Here is a 19,594-nt window from a genome sequence, read left to right as displayed (position 1 = left end):
TCTGGACTGCCCCCCCTCGCTCTCTCCCATGCCAGTTCATTGTATTGTTTAAGTCACTCGTTAGCTTTACTCTCTTTAAAAATAAAATAAAAATGAAAAAAATGAAGAAAGCTTGATGTACATTTAAATAGGCCTGGCATTTAAAGCCATGGATCCAGTTCGGGAAAACAACAAAATCCACCTAAGGGCATCTGTTGGTGGAAAGTGATGTAAATCAGCTGAAGTTTTTGTATAAGTGTGTGTTTCATTTCCATTGTGATCACACAGTGTTGTGGAATTCCAAAATTATGTTCAGTAAGTGTCCATGACAAGGCATATAACCACGGGATCCAGTCCTTCAGACCTGCAAGCGATGGCTACACTACAGAGCTTGCAGCTGCACTGCTGTAATGCTGCTAGTGCAGACAACCGGAGAGAGCTCTCCTGTCGACTTAATTACACCCCTGAGCGACATAACTTGTACCGACTTAAGCTGCAGTGTGTACATAACCTTAGGCAAGTAACTTTACTCATATGAGTCACACAATAGAAATTAACAGGATGATTTGTACATGAGTAACTTTACTCAAGACATATTTGCAGGATGGGACTTAAAAATGACAGTGAATTTCTTTTGTGCACAGATTTTGTAATTGCTCTTGTGAGTGTGGCTCCCACATACAGTTAATATACTTTAATATAGTGCCTAGAAGTGTCCCACAAAGTAAAGACACCATTCCTGCCCCAAAGAACATACTCATGGATTTTAAGGCCAGAAGGGACCATTATGATCACACACTCTGACCTCCTGCATAACACAGGCCATAGAATTTCACTCAGTAACATCTGCAGAGTCTAACAGCCTGTGCCTGGGTGTCATTCTAAAACATATGCCTAGTTCAATCTCCATGATGGAGAATTTGCCACATCTCTTGGTAAGTTGTTCCAGTGGTCAGTTGCCCTCACAGTTAAGAAACCAAGCTTTATTTGCAGCCTGAATTTATCCAGGTTCAAGTTCCAGCCATTGCTATGCTTTGTCGGCTGGATTGAAGACCTCTCTACTCTTAGAGACATTCTCCCCCATAGGTACCGATAGACCATTATCAAGTCACCCCTTAACCTTCTATGACACAACAAGGAAGGGTCATAAAAATGGAGGAAGGATAAAGGATGCAGAAAGATCTCCAGGATACTCTGTGAGCCACGTGGCCTCTTGAGGATTCAGTTAATTTTTTGTCTTTTTGATATTGCATTCTTTGCCTTTGACCTGGAAATTTTGGGGAGGTAATTGAATGAAGCTAGAAGAACGCAGTCCTTTGCCTGCAGGTCAAGATTTGACATACACATCAGAGGACTATGACATGACTGTGTCTCATTAGTTAAGAGAATGGAGCTATAGAACTTAAGAAACTTGCATTCAGCATTTAAAATAGGGAATTGTATACCCCTCCCCTTCTAGCATATGAAAGAGGAAGGGACCTGATTAGACACTGGGGGAAGCTCCCATACTCAAAAAGCAACCCGTTCCAGTAACTGAGGGATCATTAAACATTCATAGTAGTCTATGATGAGAGGTTATGTTAAAAAAAACCCCACAACAGAAAATGAGATGCATATTTTGTTAATTAAGAGCCATTCTGCATGAAAATTAAGACTCAGTATGAACATTTAGCTAAAATTTTGCTTAGACAGTTAAAAGGAAGATTGTCAGCATTATGTGTACAGATACGCCCTCTTGTGGTATTCAGCAGTTGAGCACTATATGAATTCACTCTGACAGGGTCTGTTCTCTTCTATGCTGTCGTTTACTCTCTACAGAAAAAAGAACAGAAGTACTTGTGGCACCTTAGAGACTAACAGATCTATTTGAGCATAAGCTTTCATGGGCTACAGCCCACTTCTTCAGATGCATAGGATGGAACACGCAGACAGGAGATATTTATACATACAGAGAACATGAAAAGTGGGAGTTGTCTTACCAACAGGGCCAGTGCAACCATTTAGGCGGACTAGGAGGTTGCCTGGGGCGCCAAGATTTGGGGGCACCAAAAAGCACCGCCCACAAATTTTTTTTTAAGTGGTTGAGCAGCCCGCTGCTGCTGGGATGGAGAGAGAGTCTGAGCTGCTGGCGGCAGCGGCAGTGGGCAGCCCAGGGCGTCCCCTGGGTCAGTGCGCCGCTGTGGCAGCCGGCAGCTCAGGGGGTCCACTAGGTCAGTGTGCCGCTGTGGCAGCCAGCAGCCCAGGGTGTCCCCTGGCCCAGGGGAACCTCTGGGCTGCCGGCTGCCGTGGCGGCGCACTGACCCGGGGCCCTGGGTCAGCGAGCCGCCGCAGCATCCAGCAGCCCAGGGTGTCCCCTGGGTCAGCACCCCGCCACCGGCAGCCCAGGGGTTCCCCTGGGTCAGCACCCCGCCACCGGCAGCCCAGGGGTTCCCCTGGGTCAGTGCGTCCCTGCTGGCAGCCGGCAGCCAGGGGTTCCCCTGGGTCAGCGCGCCGGCAGCCGGCAGCCAGGGGTTCCCCTGGGTCAGTGCGCCGGCAGCCGGCAGCCAGCGGTTCCTCTGGGTCAGCGTGCCATTGGCAGCCCTGGGGTTCCACTGCGCAGTCGCTGCTTCACTTCTCCCGCCTCCCAGGCTTGTGGCGCCAATCAGCTGTTTGGCGCCACACGCCTGGGAGGAGAATTAGAGCAGGACAGCGTGCTTGGGGAGGACGCAGAGCAGAGGTGAGCTGGGGTGGGGAGGTACTGGAGGGCTCCTCGGGCCAGGGGGTGGGGAACTGCTGCGAGGTGCGGGGAGCTGCCACGGGGGCGGGGGGCACACTTCAGGGTGGGGAGCTGCTGCAGGGCTGGCGGGGCGCAAGGTGGAAGTTTTGTCTAGGGCGCGAAACTTCCTTGCACTGACCCTGCTTACCAACTCTGAAACCTGTCTCTATAGAAAGGTTGGGCAAACTTTTTGGCCTGAGGGCCACATTGGGTTTCTGAAATTGTTTGGAGGGCCGGTTATGGGAGGCTGTGCCTCCCCAAACAGCCAGGCGTGGCCCGGCCCCCTATCTGACCCCCCCCCTGCTTCTCGCCCCCTGATGCCCCCCCGTTCCCTGTCCCTCTGATGACCCTCCAGGAACTCCTGCCCCATTCACTCCTCCCTGTCCCCTGACTGCCCCCCTGCCACCCTATCCAACCCCTCCCCTCATTCCTGACTGCACCCCCAGGACTCCTGTCCCATCCAACCACCCCTTCTCCCTGACCGCCTATGGGAATCTCTGCCCAACTGCCTCCCACTGTCCCATCCAACCCCCCCTCCTTCCTGACTGCTCCCCAGGGACCTCTGCCCTCATTCAACCCTCCTGTTCCCCGTCCTCTGACCACCCTGACCCCTATCCCCACCCCTACCCCCTGACTACCACCCTGAACTCCCCTGCCTTCTATTCAACCTCCCTTGCTCCCTGCCCCCTTACCATGCAGCCCAGAGCACTGGGTCAGGCCATGGTTCTGCAGCTGCGTTGCCTGGCAAGAACTCGCAGCCCTGCTGCCCAGAGCATTGCGCTGGCAGCGCAGTGAGCTGAGACTGGGGGGGAGCGGGAACAGTAGGGGAGGGGCCAGGGGTAGTCTCCCAAGCCAGGAGCTCAGGGGCCGGGCAGGAGGGTCCCGCAGCGCGGGCTGGATGTGAACCACAGGTTGTAGTTTGCTCATTTCTGCTCTATAGTATATTTCTGGGGAAGGGGGGAGAGCTCAGGACCTCTGCCTTGCAGTGGGGTGGTGGGGTAGGGGCTTCTGCCCAGTAGGGAGAGGGATCTTGGGGCTTCTGCCCAGCAGGATGCACCTGCTGGGGCTTAGAGCCCCGTCAGGCGCCTTCCACAGGGCTGAAGCCCCAAGCCCTGGCAGGTGTGCCTTGGCTCTCAAACTTCTGAGGGTTGTCGTATGTGGCTCAGTAAATTTGGATGCCCCTGGTATATTTGCATGGAATTTAGTATTATCCCCATTTTATAGATGGAAAACCAAGGTGCAGATGAGTGAAATGACTTTCCACAGGCACAAAGACAGACTAGGAAAACAAGAACTAGAAGTCACAGCTCATGAACCTCAGTCATATGCATCCTTGTGTTTTGGTTTCTGAGCCTGTAGAGTTACAGTCATGTTGCGTTCTCAAGTTTTTCTCTGCACCCAGGAGGGCTAGAGATTAGCTTTTTGTTTAAAATGAAGGCTGAGATTCTCACATAATCATCTGACTCCAGGAGCTGGGACTAAGAAAAAACCCACCAAATATCACAAGACTCATGATTTTAAAAACAAAAAACAATCCAACTATGGGAATTAGCACCACTGGTTTCCTAATGAGGCACCACAGCTCCCCATTACTTCTCAAAACAAGCAGTTCCCAGTCACTTTGACACCAAAGCCTCCTTCATGAGGGGTGAACACCTCCACTTTCGAGTCCCCCTGCCCCTCCACAAAGAACTCTCCTCCCCTACTAAGGGTAACACTAAGAGTATATAACACATGTAACTCACTCTTCCACGGGTTGCATGTCTCCCTCTATGTCTCATCCATTGTGGAGGAGAGTCTGCTACAGCTTCCACTTACATGAAATAGTTTCTTAGCTCAAGCTATAGAGACTCATGCTTTCAAGTCTGGAGGGCCTAGGGTCAATCCCCGGTGATTATCTACATGACAGTACGATACATGTACACAAATTGTGCATAGAAAGGGAAGTACAGGGGCAAACAATTTTCAACTGAAAAGTGTCTGCATAACTGTAAATATTAGTCCATAACTTTAGTCATTGTTTTGACAACTTTTTCAGACTAGCCACAAATTAACACCAAATTGCCTTAACTTGCCTCTGGGATTCAGGGCCCTTCCAGCCGGGAGGAGTTGTGAGAACTTAAGTTTTAGGCAACAGGGCACTTTAATCATGGCTCAGTACCTTTTTGAAGGTCTGTCTCCTTACCTCTTCATTGTAGTGAGGCCATGTAGCAGCAGGGAACACTACCACCAGAGACTCCCATTGAGAGCATGGTAGCTCAGTTTGTCTCTGGCTTGGAGGAGCAGACCATTCTTCCTCTCTTGTTACTGCTCTGCCCTGGCCAGAAGATGTTGCTTTGGAAGAAAACACAAAGCTCAGCCTGTGTTTAAGAACTAAGAAAACAAGTCAAACATAGGCACCCACATAGGTGCTAACAGATCTCCTAGCACTCTTAGTATTTACTTACTAATGAGTTTTTTTGTTTTTTGGTTTTTTTTTTTAATACCACTGCCACTATTAAGTATCAGAGGGGTAACCGTGTTAGTCTGGATCTGTAAAAGCAGCGAAGAGTCTTGTAGCACCTTATAGACTAACAGACGTTTTGGAGCATGAGCTTTCGTGGGTGATGCATCCGACGAAGTGGATATTCACCCACGAAAGCTCATGCTCCAAAACGTCTGTTAGTCTATAAGGTGCTACAAGACTCTTTGCTGCCACCATTAAGTCAAGGGCGCCCATCTCAGAGCAATACTGACAGCTTGCCAAGAGCCTGAACACTGCACCTAATTGCTCTCATCGTTAGTGCAGAGATGTGGTTAGCGGGGATTACAGGTATCAGCATGCTATATTCCAGTCTTGAGCTGAGCTGCTATAACACTTTGCTCAAGTTGCAGCATTGCCCGCTGGGACCTGTAGTCTATGGTGGGAATAGATGCAGCCACATTGTAAAGCTCCAAGTTGCATTTGGCCCTCTGTAGCATGGTTGATTTACCGGTGAGATACCATGTCCTATCTTGTGCCTCAATGTACCCACCCCACACAACTGGTGTTCCAATTAGCCCCACCACATGCTTCCAAGGGGCTGGTTTGTTCAGCATTAAACAAAAGAAGTATTTGCCCATCACCAGCTCTTTCATATCCCCTTCTCTCAGGCTTCATAATCACCCTTGTACCAGGGCTTACCCAGCTCCTGCCACAAAGGGAGCTCCATCAGTCCCAATGAGTGTCACATCTCTCCAGGCTTTTGTTCTTCTCCTTGGCATTTCCCAAGCCCTGGTCTGTTCCTGGCTAAGACAAGGGCAGCTCCTTGTGTAGTAGGTACTGCTTCCAGCCTGCAGTCAACTGACCCTAGTCCAGTGACCTTTCCTGACCACATGTTCCTTCAGATCAGGGGCTTCACCTGAAGGCTCCCCAGCCCCGATTCAGGAGAAAACCAGATGCAAGTGGAGTTGGGCCCAAACTCCCTTCCAGTGCCAGCTCAGTCAGTGACATCCCCCCTGTAATTAATGAAAGTGAAGGTGTTTCCTAGGAACAGAGAGCTTGAGAAAGACTATTTTTAAGAGCATCTTCTATCTTTCCTCTAGCTAATTACATTGCTTGGTCTCTGTTGTCAGTTATTTCCGTGACCAGTGGGTCAGATTCTGATCTCACTTACACAGGTGTAAAGCCAGAGGAATCCTGCCAGTCAGTGGACTTACCTTAGCATAAGCAAGATCTGCATCCAGCTCAGTGACTCAGTGAGCTCCCTCCCCATGTTTATTTTAGTTACTGTAGAGAATGTACATCAATTAGCTTTTCTAGTTCCTGTCAGTGTTTTAATGTTATTCTTTCCCTTTTCTGGATGCTTGGTTCCAGTTAATATGACCCCCGTTAGGTGTATGCTCCCCAAAACAACACAGCAGCTGGAAACCTCCAGCACTTACAACCAAATGGACTATAAAGGAGCTCTTGATAGTGGACACCTATTAGGATCCAGTCTGCATGTTTTTAAACAAAAGTTTCCTCTTCACTTTGGACTACTCCAGATTTATTTGCCAGTTAAGAGAGAATTTCAGTGCTGTCTTAAGCCAGGCACTGTCAGGGCTTGATTCTTATCTCAAGGATCTCCCTTTTACAGCACTGACTCAATATTGCCAACTTTCATGATTTTATCACAAGTCTTGTGATATTTAGTGTTTTTCTTAAAGCCTCACCTCCTGGGTTCAAATGATTACACAAGAATCTCAGCTTTTATTTAAAAAAAAAAGAATGTGTCTAGCCCTCTGGGTTGCATAGAAAAGCTGGAAAATACAAACCCTAAAGGATCAAAGATGGAAAAGCAAATAAGAGTCTAAAACATATTAGTCTTCAAAATCTCATGATTTTTAACCAAGTCTCTTGAATTTCCATGACTTTGACTCATGGTTTTTGAATGTTTGGAGTTGACAATACTGTTGACTCCAAATTAGGTACTCCTGATTTATACTGGTGTAAAGGAGACCAGAGGCTGCTCCATAACATAGATATTGGACACCCTGCAAACTTTCACCCACGGATCTGTATTGCCCCTCCATTTTGATCCACAACACTGCCTGCTATTCTACTCCTGGGTTTCTCTTGAGGTTTAGACTATCAGTCATGTATAATTTACCAAACTGTGGGGTGATTTTATATTGTACACAAATGGCTGAGATCACTGAACTAATTTTCAGTAGTGATTGAGAATTTGAATGTTACACATGCTGAAATAGAAACTAAGGCTGGAGACACAAGACTTTGTAAAATTATATTCCTCACGCTCACAGATTGAGCTTCGAGCCCAAGTCTCTATTTAATTTTTTAAAAATAAATTAGCTATCCAAGTAACAATTTAAAAACCTGCAACTTTGTTCATTAGTATGTCTCTTACACATCATAAATATATAATTCCCCCTGAAATAAAATGCACCATGGAGTACAATACCTGCTTTCTCCTGATTTTCTTTCGGAGGCCAGATTCTGATCTCAGAATCCAAAGTAGCTCAGCTGGTTTCAGGGGAGTTAGTATGGATTTCCACTAGTAAATCAAAATATGGCCAAATATGTGCAACACCATCTTAAATCTCATACTGGGGGGTTCCCTTTGATTTACATTTTAATTATTCATTATTTGTACTGCAGTAGTGCCAAGAAGCCCCATGCATAGACCAGGACCCTACTGTGCATTACCTGCTCCTCTCTCCTGCAAGAAAAATATTGTGTATAAAATACAACAGAAAATTCTCTCCCTTTGCACCGATCTAGTTTCTACCTTCTCTGCTCCCACAGTACACCTGTCCCTGGGGTCATGAGGTGGTACTGGAAACATGAAAGAATCATTTCTGCAGTACATGATGGGCTGTCTAGTAAGGTTCCTAAGAATGGTCTCCACCCTTCACAGAAACTTGCAGCAGAGCTTGTTGCCATGACTAAGTTTTTTAACAGCATCAATATCTGAAGATAAGACACCAAGCAGACCCTAACTTTGAAGCACTTGTAGGCAGAAGAATCCTTGCCAGCCTTCACAGAACAGAGTTGCTTATTTGTTTTTTTCTGCATCACAAACATCAGTGTGGCTCTGTGATGCATGACCAGAAAGGGTTAAACATCCTGCAAAATAAATGACTCAGATTCATCCCTTAAAGACATATGGAGAGATAATGTTTGTGTTTTTGTGTATTTACATATACAGTATATGAGTAGGGTCAACAATGTAATCAACTGTCCCGGTCTGTGCTGTATTCTGTTAATTCAAAGATCAAAAGAACATCCTAGCATTTAAATGAAGTGTAAACATGGGATATCTCTGTATTCATCTCTCTTTGAAATGTGTAACAAATCATCAGTGAACGGTGGAGGAACAGGGGATTGTCTTGTGTTAATTCGTACAGCTGAGTACCGGTGATGGACCCACTTCAAAGTCGCCCTAATTACCTATTGTTCCCTGAGGGACTCCAACTTGTCAAAGAAAACCAGAAATTGTATACAAGATCCTTGGATCCTGATCCTTTTTATCTCAGGTCTGCTTAAGCTTTATCAGGGGACATTTAGGTCGCAAGATGAGATCCCAGTTAAGCTGGTTCACCCTGGATATGATATTGGACATTTGACTATAACCTATGAACTAAATTCTAAAAGAACTCTTTGCAACTACAAAGTCCACCATCTCTGCTATGAATCTGAACCTCAAGAATTAACTCATGTCTGTATGTATATTGATCTTTTAACCATACTCTCTCTCTCTTTTGGTTTTTTTTTAAATACATTTTAGTTTAGTTAATAAGAGTTGGCTGTATGTGTGTATTTGGGTAAGATCTGGACTATTCAATAATGTGGGAGGTAATGTGTCCGATCCTTGGGACTGGTAGAAACTTTTCTTTTCTATGATGAAAAGATTTTCAGAAATCTTCATCATATTTGACTTGGGTTCCTGGATGCAGGCCTGAGGCTGGGTTACTTTAAGGGAACTGTGTTGTTGGTTTCTGGACAGCCAGTGAGGTAATAAAAAGCTGTTTTATGCTGGCTTGGTAAATCTAAGTATTGAAAATATCCACCAGTTTTGGAGATTATCTGCCCCATTCTTTGCAGTTCACCCTAACTGAGTGACCTCAGCTGGCCCGGACTGTGATGCTGGTCACAGCCTCTCACAAACATCAATAAAATTATTCTTGCACCACCACAGGATGGAGGAATTATCATCATAGAATCACAGAATAATAGACTTTTAAAGTCAGAAGGGACCATTATGATCATCTAGTCTGACCTCCTGCACAACGCAGGCCACAGAATCTCAATCACCCATTCCTGTATCAAACCTGTGTCTGAGCCATTGACGTTCTCAATTATCCTTATTTTACAGAGAAGAATGCTGAGGAACAAAGAAGTTAACAGAGATATTTTCAAAATTGGCTAATGATTTTGTGAGCCTCAGTTTTTGGGTACCCAACCTGGGACACTGAAGGCCTGATTTTCAGAGACTCTAAGGATCTGCAACTCACCCTGACTTCAAAGGGAGCTTCATCTGAGTGCCTGGGGCAGATCCTCAGCTGCTGTAACTCAGAGCAGCTCCATAAAAGCCCTGGAGCTACAACTGATTTACACCAGCTGAGGACCCAGCCCCTTCTGTGAGCATGATTCTCCTCTCTCAGACTGGCTATTCCTGTGTTATACTGGTGTGAATCAGAGGAGAATCAGGCCCACTGAGTGCAATCATATTTATGGACTGCTCTTTAGCACCAAAACAATTTCTCATCTAGCTCTGGATGGAAGTAGAGAAGCTGATGCCTCCCAGCTTCCACTTGGCTTGGGTTGCAAGGAGCATTGTATATAGAGAAAACGACAACAGCACAATTAGGCTATGCTTCTGCAAACACTTGAACTTTAAGCAAGCAAGTAATCCCATTGACTTGAGTAAGGACTATCCACAGGCTGACAAACGTGAGCAAATGTTTCTGGATCAAGGCCTTAAGGAGCATTGTTTTCACACTGCCTCTCTTTTGATTGTTTTTCCTTCTGGGGTTTCTGTTCGTTATCTTCATAGTCTAGCCTTGTCACTTGGTACAACTGTACCCAGTTCTTTTTGAGTAATTAGTCTGAGAACAAAACTTGCTTTGTACTGGAGTATTACAGGGGTATTTTATCTACTCAGCTGTAAGAGGAGAATAATAACAATATTGTACTGCCAACCAAAGGATAACAAAGCACTTCACAAACTACACCTACAGAATGTCCTCACAAAGCTCAGGCAACTCTGCAACATGCAGGGCCCAGGACACCATGGCTCATTACGTCCAGTGGTGGGAACATTTGCATTTTGGACATAACTTTCTTAAGAAAAGTGACGCGGGATCTTAAAGGGGAGGAATGATAGTCTTGCTTTTAAAGCACAGTGCTAGGAAATAGGAATTCCATCCCTGGTTCTGCCATATGCTTCTTGTGTGACTTAGGGCATGGTTGCTAACCCATCTGGGCTTCAGTCCCCCATCTGTAAAACAGAGATAACAATACTTACCTACCTCCCCAGGGCTATGTTTGGAAAGCACATGGCGATCCTTGGATGGAAGTGAGTATTATTCATTATTATTACTATTATACAGTGCAAATGAAGATGACAGGCTCTACATTTGTCAGGTCTCTTGTGAAAGATACCCTATAGTAAACTGCATGACAGTCTGTTCAGAAGAGGATGGGCTGAGATGACCTCTAGAGAAGTCTCAGGTTTTGGCTACATGTTGGCACGTGAAACCAGCACTGATTTCCTTCTTTGAGAAGGTGACTGATTATTTAGACAAAGGAAATGCAGTAGATCTAATTTACCTCGATTTCAGTAAGGCATTTGACACAGTTCCGCATGGGGAATTATTAGTTAAATTGGAAAAGATGGGGATCAATATGAAAATTGAAAGGTGGATAAGGAACTGGTTAAAGGGGAGACTCCAACGGGTCGTACTGAAAGGTGAACTGTCAGGCTGGAAGGAGGTTACTAGTGGAGTTCCTCAAGGATCAGTTTTGGGACCAATCTTATTTAACCTTTTTGTTACTGACCTTGGCACAAAAAGCGGGAATGTGCTAATAAAGTTTGCGGATGACACAAAGCTGGGAGGTATTGCTAACACAGAGAAGGACCGGGATATCATACAGGAGGATCTGGATGACCTTGTAAACTGGAGTAATAGCAATAGGATGAAATTTAATAGTGAAAAGTGCAAGGTCATGCATTTAGGGATTAATAATAAGAATTTTAGTTATACATTGGGTACACATCAGTTGGAAGCAACAGAGGAGGAGAAGGACTTTGGAGTATTGGTTGATCACAGGATGACTATGAGCCGCCAATGTGACATGGCCGTTAAAAAAGCTAATGCAGTTTTAGGATGCATAAGGCGAGGTATTTCCAGCAAAGATAAGGCGGTGTTAGTACCGTTATATAAGGCACTGGTGAGACCTCATCTGGAATACTGTGTGCAGTTCTGGTCTCCTGTGTTTAAGAAGGATGAATTCAAACTGGAACAGGTTCAGAGACGGGCTACTAGGATGATCCGAGGAATGGAAAACTTGTCTTATGGAAGGAGACTCAAAGAGCTTGGCTTGTTTAGCCTAACCAAAAGAAGGTTGAGGGGGGATATGCTTGCTCTTTATAAATATATCAGAGGGATTAATATTAGGGAGGGAGAGGAATTATTTAAGCTTAGTACCAATGTAGACACAAGAACAAATGGGTATAAACTGGACACTAAGAAGTTTAGACTTGAAATTAGGCGAAGGTTTCTAACCATTAGAGGAGTGAAGTTCTGGAACAGCCTTCCAAGGGGAGTACTGAGGGCAAAAGACATATCTGGCTTTAAGACTAAGCTTGATAAGTATATGGAAGGGATGGTATGATGGGATAGCTTAATTTTGGCAATTGATCTTTGATTATCAGCAGGTAAGTATGCCCAGTGGTCTGTGATGGGATGTTAGATGGGATGGGATCTGAGTTACTGCAGAGAATTCTTTCCTGAGTGCTGGCTGGTGAGTCTTGCCCACATGCTCAGGGTTTAGCTGATCGCCATATTTGGGGTCGGGAAGGAATTTTCCTCCAGGGCAGATTGGCAGAGGCCTTGGAGGTTTTTCGCCTTCCTCTGCAGCGTGGGGCATGGGTCACTTGCTGGTGGATTCTCTGCAGCTTGAGGTCTTCAAACCACAATTTGAAGACTTCAATAACTCAGACATAGGTTAGGGGTTTGTTACAGAAGTGGATGAGTAGGATTCTGTGGCCTGCTTTGTGCAGGTCAGACTAGATGATCATATTGGTCCCTTCTAACCCTTAAGTCTATGAGCACTAATAAAGAGACTCAGTTACAAAGAACTTGATACTTATGCTTTAAATACCTAATATAATCATTTCACTGTCACCTTGTCCTTGTCCCTGCTTACTTATGTCCACCTGTTGTTTCATCCTAGATGTAGATTAAGAGCTTTGGGGCAAAGCCTATAACTTTATATGATGTGTGCTAGCAAAATGGAGTCCTGATCCCTGACTGGGCTTCTAGGCACTCAGTAATAACAACACTAATTTGTTGTCCTTACTTATTAAATATTCAACAACAGAAAGGATTTCAAGCCCCAGCACAAACTTGTCAGTCTTTTTCATCTGTTCGTGCTGCTGTCACACACTACCAGGCAAACCTGTCACCTGAGAAGCTCCCTGTTGTGTTGGATGACAAGGGGCCACTGATGGAGGTTGTCAAGGTGAATTAAAGCTCCAGACTGCAGGAAGACGTTCAAGATTTAAAAAGCCAAGATGAATGGATGTGGGAGCTGCAGAAAGACCCATCCCCCAGCAAAATGAAAGCATTCATACTGGGTATTAAACCAGAAAGACTATGCTCGCTCAGAAATGAAGGAAATCATTGCACAGCCAGTATTTCCTTACCAGCTGTCAGAAGTTTCTTTGAAGTTTTGTGCACATACAGCATCTAAATGCTGAGTTGTCTTTTGAAGATTTATTCATTAGTTTATTATGCAGTAGTGATTCCTCAAGCCTTTGAAATGTATCTTTTAAATCTGAGATTTCCACCTTCCCTAAAGATACAAGAACAAAGTGGCAGCTCAAATCAATAGGGAGGTGATGTTGGCATCCCCAGATCATTCTATGAGATAGATTCAGGGATGGAAACACCAGTGGCTACATGAAAAGATGCATAAATGTCACTCGTTGGGGGCCAGGAAATAAGAGGACAGGATAACTTGAGTGTAAGTCAGTGCAAGTTGTACCCCATTTTTGTAAAGATTTAATGAGCCTAATCCAGTCACAGAGTGATTCGGAAGATGACAAGGACTTCAGTATTCAAAGAAAACAAAAACACGACAGCTGAATATTTATATCACAGGACTCTGACACACAACAGGTAAACTTGCTTCCAACAGAAACCTCCTAATGAAGTCCTAGTGCCAGATCCTCAATATAGCTTCATTGGCTTCTGTGAAACAACATCAAATTATGCCTGTTGAGAATCTGGACCCCTCCAAGAGCAACAGATTCCTTTGGGACCCACATGCAGTGCGGATCCTGTGCATACAGATCTTGCCTTATTGTGCAGATAGGCTTAGCACCGACGTTTTCAGCCCCGCACCCTGGTGAAGGACCCAGCGTGAGTCTGAGGCTCAGTTCATCATTCCATCCACTGCAGAAAATCCACTAAGAAACTAATACAGACTGAGGGGGCTCTAGCTTTTGTATAGAGCTTCCCCTGCAATGTCAGGGTAGAGGTGCAATGGCAGAGAAGCCCTGGCTTCATTGAGGCTATGCTGCCAGTGAGCTGGAAGAACTGTGTAGAAGGCCTAATGGCTCCTGCATCTCCAGCAGATCTCTGAGATCCACAAGGGTTTGGGTGCTGAACATTGCCTATTTTGGTGGACAATGAAGCCGAACCCATCATCCTGGTGAGACAATCAATGGGAAACTGCAAGGTTCTTACCTTCTCCACCAATGTCTCCTCCAGGGAGTTTGTCACAGGAAGAGGTGACCCCATCACTCCCAATGTGTACAACTACTATGTGAAACAATTATGGACTGCACAAGAGATCTCCTGTGGTTGTGTCACTTTTGTGGCTAGGGATTAATTATCACTGATTTCTTTATTATGTATTATGATTGGTCCTAGTCTTGCTCTCTGACATGAATTTTATCTGGTATAGTGGTATATTGGATGTTGGGTAAGACCCTCTGGCCTATTTTAGTGATCAGGCAGTGCAAAGCGGGCAGAGACTGCCTTCCTTTCCCCAATGGGCATTGCCAGCTCCTATCCCCAGCTGGCTCTGGCTTTCTCCAGTTGGCATATGGTCCCTTTGGGAATCATGGCCAGCCAGCATAGATTACAGCAGTCTACATGATGACAGAGACTGAGACCTACAGAAGTAATCAGCTCGACAACAGCTCCTTTGCCACTGCAACAAGAGGCCTGTATTGTCTATGAATTTTGATTTTCCAAACGGCATTCCAGCCACGCAGAGAAAATAACTGTGGTGAAATGTTCATTAATGTGATAACAGATAGTGCTCTGAGAGAGAGAGAGCACATGCTCACGCATAGAAGTGGCAGTCTTTGAAAGGATCAATGGAGGTTAAGCTATATTTTCTAGGCTAGTCAGTGAGATTGAATGCACAAGATTTGTATATCTTAAAAGACTCAATCCTTAATGGACAAAAGGTCTATGAGAAATGAGGAAATACTAAGACAAACGAGCATAAGGGCTGAACAGTGGTTTGCTTTGTGAATAATAAATCTGAACCTAATCAGATATGTTGTAATTTAGCAATACAGTTGTCTTGTGTATTGCTGTAATTCCTGTACAGTGATCTATGGTTAAAGATGAAATAATCCCACCTTTTTTTCTTCCTGTATTCATAATCTCAATTTTACTTTTTATCTACATTTGTCTTTGCTTTCCCTCCTAAACGCCATGTACCAGGGTTGCTAGTACAGACTGACTGCCTCATATCTTTGCAGGGCAGAAGACTGGAGAGGAAGATGATTGTGCTGCAGGGATATGTGCAGCCACCTAACAGGCTGAGTGGGCAGGAATAAACAAGTGGATTTTCAAGCTCTTCTAGTCAAGCACCTTCTCCAGCAAGCGAAGTTCCACAAGAGGTTGGGATGGATGTGTCCTGTTTCTGAAGCACAGAGGGCAATGAGTTCAGCTGTTATCCACTACCATTTTAGGATCTCTTGCATAATATAAATTTGAACATAGTAGGTTGACTGCCAGCATCTTTGTATTCGCAACTACAGAACTGACTGTGGAGTTGTACTCAATCTCATCTCTTTTTTCTTTAACAAAGGAAATTTTTACCCATTATGGCAGGGGTGTGGAACCTTTTTTCTACCAAGGCCACTGACCCACAGGAAAAAATGAATCGCAAGCCACACACACAAGAAAAAGCAGCTTAGTTTTTTGGTGAGAAATATAAAACGTTCAACTCACCCATTTTTTTTGTGTGACGGCTGAGGTTGCAAATTAAGTCAGATAGCAGTTTTTCTTACATCTCTGACAACCTGACCACCACCATAGGCATGTGTGTGCACGCAGCTTGGGGACGCTACTGGCTGCTCCACGCTAGAAGCACACGGGGGCCGAGGAACTCGCTTCCAGGCTCCAGCACTGTCTGTTGTGAAGTCATAACACACTAGTGTGGCTGGAGGCTCTGCCTTGCCTGTGTTGCTGTTACAGACACTGCCTGCAGCTCACCTCCCTCCCTCCTCATCCCCTCCACTGTCTCCACCCCTCATAGTCTACTGTCATAAGTCTATATTTTTAGAAATACTTACTGAAGGCCAGATGAAATTAAGCAACAGGCTGGGTCTGGCCTGCGGGCTGTAGGTTCCCCACCTCTGCCTTAGTGTTAGAAAGATAATGAGGCATCCAGTGGCACCTTAAAGACTAACAGATTCAGTTAGGCATAAGCTTTTGTGGGTAAAAAACCCCACTTCTTCAGATGCATGGAGTGAAAATTACAGATGCAGGCATTATTATATTGACACATGAAGAGAAGGGAGTTACCTAACAAGTGGAGAACCAGTGTTGACAGGGACAATTCAATCAGGGTGGATGTGGTCCACTCCCAGTAATTGATGAGGTGTCAATGCCAGGAGAGGGAAAGTTGCTTTTGTAGTGAGCCAGCCACTCCCAGTCTCTATTGAAGCCCAAATTAATGGTGTTAAATTTGCAAATGAACATTAGTTCTTCAGTTTCCCTTTGAAGTCTGTTTTTGAAGGTTTTTTTGTTCATGTATGGCTACTTTTAATCTGTTATAGAACGTCCAGGGCGATTAAATGTTCTCCCACTGGCTTTTGTATGTTACTATTCCCGATGTCCGATTTGTGTCCATTTATTCTTTTATGTAGAATCTGTCCGGTCTGGCCAATGTACATGGCAGAGGTGCATTGCTTGCACATGATGGCATATATCACATTAGTAGATATGCAGGTGAATGAGTCCTTGATGGTGTGGCTAAAGTGGTTGGGGTCCTCTGATGGTGTCGCTAGAGTAGATAATGGGGACAGAGTAGGCAAGAGGTTTGTTACAGGGACTGGTTACTGTGTTAGTGTTTCTGTGGTGTGGTGTGTAGTTGCTAGTATCTGCTTCAGGTTGGGGGGCTGTCTGCAAGCAAGGACTGGTCTGCCTCCCATATGGGTCCACATGAAGATGTCATCAATGTAGCACAAGTAGAGGAGGGGCGCGAGGGGACGAGAGCTGAGGATGTATTTTTCTGTCAGCCATAAAAATGTTGGCATACTTTGGGGTCATGCGGGTACCCATAGCAGTGCTGCTGACTTGAAGGTGTAAGTTGTCCCTAAATCTGAAATGGTTGTGGGTGAACAAAGGCACAAAGCTCAGCCACTACATGTGCCATGGCCTCATCAGGGATACTGTTCTTGACAGCTTGTAGTCCATCCTCATGTGGAATATTGGTGTAAAGAGCTTCTACATCCTTGATGGTCAGGAGTGTTTTCAGGAAGATCACCAATGCATTGTAGTTTCCTCAGGAAGTCGGTGGTGTCTCAAAGATAACTAGGAGCGCTGGTAGTGTAGGCCCTGAGGAGAATCCAAATAGCCATATAATCCTGCTGTAAGAGTGCCAATGCCTGAGATGATGGGGCATCCAGGGTTTCTAGGTTTATGGATCTTGGGTAGCAGATAGAATACCTGTGGTCGGGGCTCCAGGGATGTGTCCGTGTAATTTGTTCCTGTGCTATAGTAAGGAGTTTCTTGAGCAGATGGCGTTTCTTTCAAACAAATGTAAACTTATTCATCTGAGTCCATGAACAACCTAAAACAACAGCTCAAAGGTCTGAGCTGCCCCAGTCATTGCATACAATGCTGTGATTGTGCAGCCATTTGACATTTTTCTGAAATACCAAAATGTATCCTATTTGCTACTGCTTGAGTATCTTTGAATATGATCCATAGTTGTGTGCTCATTGGAATGTAGGATATTTCCTGGAATTCCAACAAATTAACATGCTTCAGAATTTGTTTTCTGTGCTAGGAAGTAGCTTATGATGAATGAAACCACTTAAATGCTTAACAGATAGTAGGGATTGATACCTCAGAGGGAAGGAGCTTGTGTGCATGCACGTGTATCAGAAATTGGGAGAGTGATATTCTGGATGAGCCTTGGTGGGGAGAGAGAGGATGTCTCAAAATTGGAATTACTCCAGATGGAGATGGCCATGGAGTCTCAAATGCAGGGGGAGATAAAATCTACTTCAGTATGAAAAATGCTCAAACTCAGGGAAGATCCAGCATTGAGGGCATCCCTACAAATCTCAGCCACACATTAAAACCAGAACCAGAGTTTTAAAATCCAGACTTTTCTACATTTTGAAGTAGAATTTTTAACAGCCTGTCTACATACATAACAGGTGCTAAGAACCCCAATAATGGTGAAACATCTGTATAGCTGAAGACCTATATGTATTAGGTCTAGTCTATGCCCACGTCCAGACTAATCCGCGGCATCGGCGGGTTAAAATCGATTGCTCGGGGATCGATATATCGCGTCTAGTCTGGACGCGATGTATCAATCCCCGAGGGTGCTTACATCGATTCCGGAACTCCATCAACCTGAATGGAGTTCCGGAATCAACACGGAGAGCCGCGGACATCGATGCCGCGCTGTCCAGACGGGTGAGTACCTCGATTTTAGAAATTCGACTTCAGCTACGTTATTCACGTAGCTGAAGTTGCGTATCTAAAATCGATTTTAATACCCTAGTCTGGACGTGGCCTATATGAGATAGGCTCTGCCCCAAAAGCTGTACCAGCAAAATCCCTGTTCACTGTAGACATAGCATAGGTCAGGGATAGTCAATAGGCAGATCGCAGGTCAAAACTGGACTGTCAGCTCTTTTGAGCAGACTGTGCAGTCTTTTTACTAGCTAGTGCAGTATGAAGAGTATTTCACCAGGGTCTGCCCCTTGACCAAGAAATTTAGAGCATGCCCAAACAATCAGTTAACCCTGGCATAAGCCAACACTGTTTGCAGTTACAGTGACACCACCTCCCAGTTATTAGCCAGAAGAATCTTCTGATGAAATAGCTGCACATGCTGTGGGGGTAATGTAGGCTCAGCTACGGGAGTTGTGGGAGGTGGTGGTATTTTCCACACACAAACACAGCTACACTGACAAAACTCCATAAATACTAGCATTTCCACTTCAGGCTAGAACTTTCCTGACATTAGCTCCACAAGCCAGTGCAGTTTACTGCTGCATCATAAACAAATATATCTATATGTTGGGAGAAATGGATGTTAGACAGATACATCCTTCCTCTTGTCTCAGGATAACTGGTGTTGAAAGATAAGGAAAAAGTCTTGCTCTAACTTCCAACAGCATGAAGTGGAACTTTGGTCCACCCCAATATGATGTATAAAGCCCCCAAAGGGGTCAGAACTTTTCAGTCTCTCATCAACAGCTGTAGATTTGCACCTTTAACTTTGTTCTACACAAAAGATTAACTTATCCTTGAATAGTAGGAACCCCCTCCACCCCCATTTTAGAGATGGATGTTTGTTGATTTAAGCCAGAAAAATGTTTTCAGTCTTTTACTCACAGACCCCTACAAAATTTCAAATGGAGGTGTGGACTCCTTTGGAAATTCACTATGGTTACCTAGTCTAAGTCTTAGACTGAAAACTTGAGTATAGAGTTCAACTAATATTGAAGACGTTCAACTCTACATTTGACACAGCATGAGAAAGGGACTAAATCTGTAGGCTTACAGCTCCTGACTCAGTGTTCATCTTTATGTAAGTGGGGGTATTCATATACTTTTGTTGTTTTTCTGACATCAATGCCTTCTCTAGCACCTGAAACTTTATTTCCATGGTCACTTTTC

General features: G+C 44.8%; 1 long non-coding RNA gene across 1 annotated transcript; it reads right to left on the bottom strand.

Moving 5' to 3' along the window:
* Positions 1-13,466: 13,466 nt before the first annotated feature.
* On the bottom strand, positions 13,467-19,180 carry LOC127051656 (uncharacterized). The gene is made up of 2 exons (XR_007774564.1): positions 18,478-19,180; positions 13,467-18,178 (listed from the first exon to the last, which is right to left on the bottom strand). It is a non-coding gene; the product is annotated as an uncharacterized LOC127051656 (long non-coding RNA).
* Between the last annotated feature and the right edge of the window lie 414 nt (positions 19,181-19,594).

This window comes from Gopherus flavomarginatus, chromosome 5 (assembly GCF_025201925.1).
Source record: "Gopherus flavomarginatus isolate rGopFla2 chromosome 5, rGopFla2.mat.asm, whole genome shotgun sequence".
Taxonomy (NCBI): Eukaryota; Metazoa; Chordata; order Testudines; family Testudinidae; genus Gopherus; species Gopherus flavomarginatus.
Note: the sequence above shows the minus strand (reverse complement) of the source record. Positions and strands in the feature narration are given on the sequence as shown.